The 8,750-nt window shown below is 36.8% G+C and overlaps 1 protein-coding gene across 2 annotated transcripts in view; it reads right to left on the bottom strand.

The window, feature by feature from the left end:
- The window catches only part of luzp1 (leucine zipper protein 1), a 70,084-nt gene extending 62,518 nt beyond the window's left edge, over positions 1-7,566 (bottom strand). The window contains exon 1 of one of the 2 annotated variants that reach the window (XM_056477686.1): positions 7,338-7,566. The gene's annotated coding sequence lies outside the window, so the exon portion shown is untranslated. The remainder of the gene's footprint in view (positions 1-7,337) is intronic. The other variant, XM_056477685.1, reaches the window with a different exon arrangement.
- Positions 7,567-8,750: the final 1,184 nt, after the last annotated feature.

Here is an 8,750-nt window from a genome sequence, read left to right on the forward strand (position 1 = left end):
TAGTTTTAGAACGCATACGTTTTGTTATGGTTACACCTTCCATCTACATTACCCCTGAAAACTGAGCTTTTTGGAAACACTGAAGAGGCAGATTTGGTTTTAATCGCTGCTGCTGTGTCTCAGTGTGGATAGAGGAAAACAGAGACATCTGAAAACGGAGGCAGGGCTGCAGACAGTCACGCTACCTGATTGGGGCTTTCAACCCTGGCTATCTTAACAATAAAATGAAAACCTATTTTCATTTTAATATTAACAACTTAACAGAAACTGAAAATGTTGAGGCGTCATGTAGCTACATATTTATATGCCCGTTATCTTCAATGTATGCATATTTGTAACAAAACGGAGCCTGTAACATAACTGCCTCCTTTCACTTTCATTGAAAATTATGAAACATACTTTATAATGGCCATTAAAAATGTATTACATACAATACGTTAATACAATATAGTAAATAAAGGCAAGCAATGAGTCAATGTACAGAATCAGTGTACGTTTTTAAACCGTTACCTGAGAACAAGTAATAGATTCAAAATACCAAAGAGTCTATAGATAGAGACAAGAGGAATTAAATATCATGTTTAAGAATAATAGTGAGATTAAATCCAGTATATCCTTAATAAACTGTCTAACATGCGCTGCTCTGACCAGAGAAGGTGTGCTCAAAGGACCCGCTGACTGCCTGGAGCTTAGACGAGCACATACACTGCAGCGCATGCCAGAGTGTGTGTGTGTGGTCACGTGATGTGCGTTTTCAGCAGTATAGTGTGGGTGGAGAACTTTTAAGAATTGCCAGGTTAAACACCAGTGTGAATGTGGATTGTTTTCCTTCTGAAATGCCGTTTTAAAACTAAAACTTATTAATGTAAATGGGCCTGAGATTGTATGTTAATTTGAAGGTGATAAAAAAAACAGGTTTAAAACGGGAATGTGTCTACTACTTGTGATCGAATTAACTAAAACTAGAAGTAAACAGGGCCTCAGTTGCAATGTTGGAAATACATTTGCAGGTTGTAAAAACCTAATCTGCCAGTGACGTTTACACCAGCTTCACTGTTTGGCACATACGAAGTACATCTGTCTGCTAAAATACCAAAATAAATTTCACTTCCCTTTGCATTCCAGCAGAAGTGTCAAGTCATTCTCACAGAGAAAGAAGAACAATGATGTCATGCGTTTCCAAACTACCCCAAAAGTATAAAACTAAAGCTGCACTGAGAACCTTTTCCACCAGAATGAAAACTTATTAACAGAATCTGTTGGTTCATTTGATTGAGAAAGAAAGAGACACAAAGACAGAGACGGAACACCAGGAGTGAACCGCAATATTCAATTTAAACCTCAGACTAGTCATTTAGCTTCTCCATAATCCCCGGGACTGGTGCTAAGTCTGGTAATTACTCTTATTGGATACCGATAACCATCACAAGCGTTTCATTGCATGTTTCCTCTGAGTGGAAAAGCAATCAGCAGACTGGCAAAACCAGCAGCAGTCCCTGGTCATAAAGAAAAGTGCTGAAGAGGGAGCACCGCTATTCATCGCGTGAAAGTTGTGCAAACGGTCCTCTTCAAACTTTCTCTTGAGAGAAAACCGAACTGCCCCTGCTTTTACACTTTCACAAACACCCACCCATCCTGTTCCAGCTGACAAAGTTCACATGCACTATTGTATAACCAAGAACGGCTCATCAGAAATCAACCTTTGCTCTTTTAAGGTGAGAGACAAGTGAAACAACATAGCAGGTCATGAAACACACGAGACAGAAAGAGAGATAATCTATAATAGAAGAGCAACACAGTGTCGGCCAGCATTTGGCAGAAAGCAAATACATCCGGCTCCAGATCTCCAGCTGAACATACTCCAGTACAGTGGCTCTCCACTAATTTTTATGCATAGGCCAAAAATAAGTGGCAACCAAACACAGTACAGTATTTAGTACTCTTTGTTGCTGGGGTCATTTTTACATAAATACTGGCACAAAATCATTATTACACAAACTCATCAAACAGCAGAAATGTTTTGACTTTAAATAACTTTTCTAGAGCTCTAATTCAACGTCATTGATTACGTAATCATAACGCTGGGCGATTAATCGAAAAGTAATAGAAATCGACATTCAGAACCTATAAATCGATCAATTTTTCCAGGTCGATTTTTTGATAACTTTCCCTACAGAGTCTCGTGACCCTGCTGAACTGAAAAATGAAAAATGATCTGATCTGGCATTACTTTAATGACAAACATTGTGAGTGCAGTATTACAAGTTAAGGGCGCATTCATGTAGTACGAGTGTGCTCACCTGCCAATTTCCTCTGTTTATGCACAAAACTTTTTGCGTGCTCAAATATACACTGCTGATTTATTTTCACTTTTTTATAAGAAAAAAGTGACTGTTGGTGTTTTTTTTAACAATTTCAGTTGTTCAATGTTGATGTTCAATAAATAATCATAGATAGTTTGTGTTTCCTTCAATTAACTTAAAATCAAGTAATGCATCTTTCATTCAAAAATCTTTCACTCGTAATATGCGAGCATATTTACTAAACTTGTCAGTAAACTAAGAGGCCGACTTTATTTTTAAAAAATAAAATCATCATTCATTAATCGTTCACGAGTTAAAACGTTCAATTAATCGATATTTTGATTTTATGCCAAATCGCCCAGCCCTACTTAATCATGTACATCCGAAGAGCGAGAAAGCGTGTGTCTGTGAACGCACCTCGCATCTCTAATAACGGCTGTCAACATTAATAGCAATGGCTTGAAATACATTTTCTATTCGTGTCAGTGCCGTCGACAGTAATGCTGGTCAGGACAGACACTGTGTCAAAAACAGCTGCACGTTACGATACAGAAATCCAAATATAGAATCAATGATTATATTTTATTTTATTATAATATATTTTTAAGCAAATTAAATGAAAGCATAAAAAAACTCTCCAAGCTAAAATGACTGAACAGTATTTTTAAAAATGTATAAATAAAATATTTTAATCAAAATATAACAATTATATATTTCTGAGCCTGGTTTCTCTCAAGGTTTTTATTCCTTCACTTTCGTCAATTGGTGAAGTTTGATCCTCACCCCTGTCTTACTTGGTTTGGGACTTGAAAAGCTGCGCATCAATAGATTTGCTGTTCAGTGTTTGGACTTTCAGCAATGAAAATTAAACCACACTGAACTGAATTAAACCGAACTTCAACTCTGAAAACTGGACTGACACAGTTTCAGTTTACTAGAACTTCTGTGTAAAATCTAAAATGCTTTTGTGTTATTTTTTGTGCTTAATTGAATATATTTAAAATAAAATAAATATTATTATCATTAATTATTGTGCAATGAATTTCGTTTGCTTCCCTAAATGCATGGGTAACATATTTTCTGTTGTCTGCAAACTTAGCAGAACAACATGTGACTTTTTTATGGTGACAACCCAGCACTGAGAAACCTTAAAGACTGTACTAAAATGCAACTAGATAGGTACAGCAAAACTCTAATTCAGTCTGTCAAACTATGCTACTCCATCATAGAAACTCACATGAAGTTCAAATATTTAATCTCCACTCCATAAAATTCCTGTATCAACCCAAAGGCAGGGCTTGTACAAGATTCAAGTCTAAAGCTATAGAGTCATATAAGTGTCATATAAGCTATCAAGTGCCAGTATCCATAACAGTATTTAGTTCACCAGGTTAATTTACAGTTCACACTGCGCACACACTGACAAAAGTGTTCCCTGACAGGCGCTGTCTCTCAGGCCTTACTGGAAATCTGTCAGTGCTCTGCATTTAAGTCGGGACAGGTCATGGCAGGTCCTCTCTGTACTCGTCCTCCCCGTCTTTGCTTTATGGGCCCCACCTGCCTAATGTAATGGAGCTTGTATTGGGGGTTGCTGCTGTTCTTTCTGTGCTTGGTGTTTCATTTTCCTGTCAGTTCCCCAACCCCCCAACCATCACCACTGCAGCTTACCTGACAAATGTAGACTTGTGTGTGTGTGTGTGTGTGTGTGTGTGTATGCATTAACAGTTCCCTTTTCATGAATAATTGTTTTTGAATTAATCTTATAATTACAGTAATTGTTTTTGCTTTCTTTCACACACTGATTTTTAATCCCTGAAGACTCTAATTTAAGCATGTCAGTGCTTTACTTCATTCATAACTTCTGTATAAAAGAGTTAGTTCACCCTAAAATGAAAATGCAATGATAGATTACTGACCCTCATGTTGTTCCAAACCTCTGAAACATTTGTTCATCTTTAGAATAGAAATTAAGATATTTTAACTTAAATCCAAGAGATTCTTCCTCCATAGACCACAAAATTCCTGACTCGTTCAAAGTCCATGAAGGTCCAAAAATAAGCTTAAAACGGACTATTTGCCTTCAGTGGTTCAATTGGAATATTATCAAGCTACAAGAATACTTTGGTGCTCACACAAAAGAAAAATAACAACAACTTTTTGAACGGTTTCTTCTCATCAAAATAGTGCATGCATACACAAGTGCCTTGTTAATAGACCCTTATCTCAAAGAAGTAAGTGCTAAAAAAATAGACAAGAGGTCAATCAAAACACTATGTGAAAATGCAAATATGTCTCCTTGCTATTAGATTAAACAAACTGATGAGAAAAATCCACAGTTGGATCTGGAATAAAAAGGTCCCTTTACTGAAATAGCCATTAACAATGTATAAACTCTACAGATAAGCCTGTAATGTGTCCAAGATACCAAACTCTTCCGATCAAGTACTCAAGCGCACTTTTTCCTGATGGAATATTTAGAGCGAACACTTTACTCGCACTACTTGTTCTACAAAATGGCACAACATAATGCACAAGTATCTAAAATGAGAGACCTCTGTTTTTAAAGTCCACTTAAAATCAACATTGACATTGAAATGAACGGGACATCTCACTTGATAGATTTAAACCTTTGATTCTTTTGAACCTTTGATTATTATTTGACTAATGCAGGGGTTCACATACTTTTCAGCCAGCAACCCCCAAAATAACAATGCTCGCGACTCGCGACCCCCAAATTCCTCAGAGGTGTAAAATATAAATATACAAACATAGACAACAAAAGGCCAATATAGACAAGCATATTGACATCACAAAAAACTTATGACCATATCATTTTTATAGTCATTTAACATTTAATATTAACTTTAATATTAACCTCACCTAAAGAGACTGGTGGACACAATGTTTTCAGCACAAGTCTATTCTTGGTTTAATTTTGGAGACTGCCAATCAGAGATCAATATTCAATATTCAGCTGTGGCCTGTATTTATTTTTAATGTACTTGATTGCCATAAAGGTGTCAGAAAGTGTAACCTGATGCTATAAAATCAATCAGCTGCAGCTGACACTATTGCTTTGTTGTTAACATCTTATTAAGGGCCAAAAAACAAAATTGATTGAGGCTAGTGGGCCAGAAGTAAATATAGTTGGATAATTTCATAGTTTATTTAATAATGTTTAGAAATGACTAGAAAACATTGCTTTATATTAACTAATACAGTTTTTTATTTACATTTTATAATGAACTAATTACAATAAAAACAAAATGATCTCATTTATAACAGAATTACATTTTTTTTGGCTTGATTTGCTTGCCGATGTCTTCTGCATAGTCCTCTATCTGTCGAGTGACAGTATTTACATCTTAAAAAATAGGATTCATTTAAAACATTCAAATGAAACATTTAATTTCAGTTAGCTTTTTTGTAGCTCAGCAATAAAACAAACAAAAAAGGTTATGTCAAATTAGAAATGACGATCTCTTGACGAAACACCTAAAGGTGTTTATCCTCTCTATTATACTTACTTCTCTCAAACGAGAAGGTGGGCCAAATCAAAGGTTACAATGGGCCAACTTTGGCCCGTGTGCCCTACTTTGGGCACCTCTGTTTTATATGTAACTATTAACCACTTTTTACAGTGGGTTATGGATAAAATATGGTAATTGTATTAGTTTAATATAATTTGTTTGACTTTTGGAATTCACCAAGCGCCCCCTTGTCATTATCCCATGACCCCTACTTTGGGAACCACTGGGCTAGTGTACATAAATACTCCACTTTCAGTTATTTTACTTATCATGCATACTATGTGGGGAAGTGTGGAATACTAGGACTTAATTCTCGCCACCTACTGGCGTACTAACTGAGGAAAAAGTCTGAACAAATCAGAACAAACCAATTTAGTAACAGATTGAAAAGATCCGAATTACTAAACATTTTAGACATGAATATACACAAGATGCACAACTGCAATTGCAAATCTGCCTGACCTCCACATGACACCCCTCTGTCCCCATACAGCACGCAAGTCACACATTTTAGGCCAAGGCAAAAACAGGACTTCCCACTTCTAATAAAAGCCTTAATATGAACCATTTAAGGCTAAGTTTCTGTTAAAAGACATCAAAACGCGTTTAATTGTGTCTGTCATCGTGTGTGTGCACGCACCTCGCATCTCTAATAACGGCTGTCAACATTAATAGCAATGGCTTGAAATACATTTTCTATTCGTGTCAGTACCGCCGACAGTAATGCTGGTCGGGACAGACACTGCGTAAAAAAAGCTGCACGTTACGATACAGAAATCCAAATTTAACATGGGATATCTGACAGGCTAACATGAGCGTCCCAGTCCCACACCACTGAATCTTGCTTGCTTATTCGGCAGAAACGCAGGAAGAAAACGCTTTCAAGGGCACATGGAAAACCGCTTTCTTTAAGAAGGAAAGCAAACTATTTAGACTTTGATTCACGTCGACCCAAATTCTTTCAAATTCTTTGTGCGGTATTGTTGTTACAGAAAGCGACTTTTCCTGTTTGAAAACTCACTATATTCTTTGGTGTACGTGGCGTGGATTGTAAATCGGTTTGACATTTCAATGCTCGCGCACGACAAAGTGCAAATCGGAAACAAAATGTTACCAATGTAAACTTTACTTCGCTACACAGGGTGATGCTGCTGACGTAGAACAACTCGTCCTGAAAACTGAGGGAATCTCTGGTTCAGCCACACAAAAAAAAAATCACAACATAATCGGTTGTTTCAGTTACCGCTCGGCTACAAACACCCGCGGTTTGGAAAGTCCCGGTTAAGTTTACTTCAGCATCTCTGCGTCGCTATCATTCCTCCATCAAGCCTCTGAATAACCCGACTAAATCGCCGCAGTCCGGCTTATCGTCGAGCTCCTCCGCTGCAGCGAACAGGAGGGGGAGGAGGGTGGCAAAGTTGCCGCAGTTTGGAGTTGTGTCTAGGGGGCCAGATTCCACCATTCAGCTCCCCTTCCACTAAAACTAGCTACGGTTTTCTCTTACCTTGAGCACCGGGAGAAGACCCGTTTTCGGAGGTAGCTCTCTGCAAGGGCAAACCGCGTTTGACTTTTTGAGGATGAATAGAGCAGTTCTCAGCAGGGTCCGCGCTGGTTCCTTCTCTCACCCCCTCCCTTGCGCAGCAGGATCAAACCATCACATTCCTTCGAGATCCAAACAATGAAAAAGGTGGGTTTTCCTTTGCCAAGAAAGACCCACCCCTAGAAGGACTACGCCGCCTGTGACCGCAGAAAGAACGCCCTGCTCGGCTAATACGGTCCCGCCTTCCCCGAGAAGAGCGAGCGAGCGACGGGACACTCCAACACACGAGCTCTAGAGGAAGCCGGAGGAATAACGGGAACTCAGTCAGTTCATAGCAGAGCTCGACTTTTTATTTTAGATTTTTTTACCTAGCTCTACAGCTGAATTAAATCAGATATTCAAACATTATTTTTTTTTATAAAAATTGAATAAATACACGAGTACTGTAAAATGGCTTCACAGTGAATACAGAAAATGAAAAACTAAATAAAATTCTGTATTGTCGTCATTTGTGATGTCACTTCGCATGTGATCTGTGGCCAAATATCAAGCAATGCATCAGAAATCACTATGCCCTTTAAACTTGGGCTAATCACTATGCCTCTGCAAACATCCCCCCTAAAAATGTTTAGATTTTTGATCCGACAGAGACGTTTTAGGTAAAATTTGTTTTTCTAATAAAAAATATAGAAATTACAAAACTAGACCTCTTTTTATTGAAAATGTTGTTATTTGTCCCCTGTAATTTCTTATTGGAATAATATATACAGAATAGAATAGAATATATATATATATATATATATATATATATATATATATATATATATATATATATATATAATAGAGAGAGAGAGAGAGAGAGAGAGAGAGAGAGAGAGAGAGAGAGAGAGAGAGAGAGAGAGAGAGAGAGAGAGAGAGAGAGAGAGATTTGAAATATGAAAAAAATATGTTTAATATTAAAAATATTTGCTCGCCAATAAAGTCAAAGAAGTATCTTTTAAGTTAATCAACAAATTGTATCCTATTCAACAATTTATGAAAAAAATGTTTTTTTCTAAAATGTTCAATTTGTCAGTTTCATACTGAAACTGTTTTTCATTTATTTTGGGATTGTAATTATGTTGTACAATTTTGGAAACATTTTTAGATCATTTATTAATGATAATATACACCAAGATGTTTCTGTTTCTGTTTATTATAAATCTGTCTCTACTAAAATAAATGATTTTTTTGTTATAAATTTAATTTATTTTCTTTGTAAATTCCATATCCACAAATGCAAATTTACTAATACCATACGGCCGTACGGTGTTTGAATGTGTGTATAGATGTTTCCCAATACTGGGTTTCAGCTGGAAGGGCATCTACTGTGAAAAA

Source organism: Danio aesculapii, chromosome 17 (genome assembly GCF_903798145.1).
Source record: "Danio aesculapii chromosome 17, fDanAes4.1, whole genome shotgun sequence".
NCBI classification, from domain to species: Eukaryota; Metazoa; Chordata; class Actinopteri; order Cypriniformes; family Danionidae; genus Danio; species Danio aesculapii.